Raw genomic sequence first — 1,755 nt, forward strand, 5'->3', positions numbered from 1 at the left:
AAGGGAAACATGAAACACCCAGCAGACCTACAACGGCCGGCAAAACGATAGAAGGTCAAAGATTCCGTCGACAGCCTGTAAAAATGATTTATGAGTGCCATAACTCTGCGGGGATTGTCCGCCACCTTTCACCAGACACTGAACCCTTCATGACGAGTTTAGGATCAATTCAGCAACGTTTAACTACCCGCTGGAAAAGGGAAGTAGTCGCAGATGATTGATCAAACCCCCTATTTCTCTCTCCGTTTTCCTTTCTCCACTTTATTTAGTGTTTTGTTTACTATCTTTGTATTCTAGTTTCGTCCTTTTTTTTTAAATCTCTTCTCCGTGTGTCTCTTTGCGATTATTATTTTTTTCTTGTTTACTCAGCGTGTTCTTCTGTGACGTCACCGATTTTGTCTCCTTGGCTCTCCCTCGTTTTCTTTGTCCCTTTTCCTTCTCCTATCGCTAGTGGCCTCTCCATCTTCATCATCTTTATCTCGAGATTCTTATCACCTCTCTATATTCTTGGCATTTTGTCCCTTTGTCCTTCCTCTTTTGTTTCGCGCCATTACCATATTCTTCCTATTTCTACCCGCTCTATCTTTGCTGTCTTCGCTATAAACTTCGGACTTATTCTTTCTTATTTGATTTGCATTCCATTCCTCATTTATTGATTTTCTTCACCCCCCCTCTCATTTTCTTCTCCCCGTTTCTCCCCTATCCCTCCCCACCCCCCCACCCCCACTTTGCAGTCCATCACATGCGACCGCTATCGATTCCGAGCGCTCATTTCCATCATTACAAACAGTGCCAAAACCAATAACCAGTGCCAACATTATCACCGTGTCTCCACCGTGCCACCGTCTTCTACCTACACCATCATTTCCATATTTCTTATCTCTCTCTTATCTCTACCTCCTCCTCCTCCTCCTCCTCCTCCTCCTCCTCCTACTCTTCCTCCTCCTCCTCCACTTCAAACCTCCGTCACCACCACTGGCACCACCACCACCACTACCACCATCATCACTATCACCACCACCACCGTTCCAGTTGCCGGCACCACCTTATCGACAGGAGAGAGACGCCGGGCGATAACAGTGGCAAACGACAGAGTTGTCCACCTTATCAAAGCACACATTTTACAGTGCAGATCCTCCACGTCTCTACTTCCCCTGTGTTACATGCTCTCTCGTGGTTTCCAGTGGGTTAGCTCTTGATTTTTCTCTTTTTTTTTCTTCTTTGTTTCTTATATTATTGTATTGTTTTTTTTGTGTGCGTAACTTGTTTTTCTTTCTCCTACCTAAACACACATAACTCCTCTGTGTTTCCTCATTTTAAAATTATTCCTGCTTTTTTTTTGCTCTTCTTATCTTCATCGTTTTTCCACTCTATTTTTTAGATTTATTATTTGCATTCTTTATTTCCCCCCTTTATTCTTCCCCTCTTTCTCTTTCAATCAATCAAGTATAATTTCAACTGATCATCATGTTTTTAGGGAAGTAATTTTCATTTCTCCACTGGATTTTTTTTCTCTCTCTTTCTCCCCTCTCTCTTCTCCTTTTTCTATCTCTCACTTTCTTTTTTTTCTCTCTCGCTATCATTTTCTCTCTTTCTCTCTTGCTCTCCTTTTCTCTCTTACTCTCTTTCTCTCTCTCTCTCCTCTCTTTATCTCACACTTTCCCATGTTCTTCCCTCCTTTGTTTTTAATTAATCATCAGTTGATTAATCATTCTTGTCTGATTCTCGCGCTCCACGTCTTCGCTTAATTGGATC

The sequence above is a fragment of the Penaeus japonicus genome, unplaced genomic scaffold, assembly GCF_977035675.1.
Source record: "Penaeus japonicus unplaced genomic scaffold, GWHDUDI00000001_assembly GWHDUDI00000004, whole genome shotgun sequence".
Taxonomy (NCBI): Eukaryota; Metazoa; Arthropoda; class Malacostraca; order Decapoda; family Penaeidae; genus Penaeus; species Penaeus japonicus.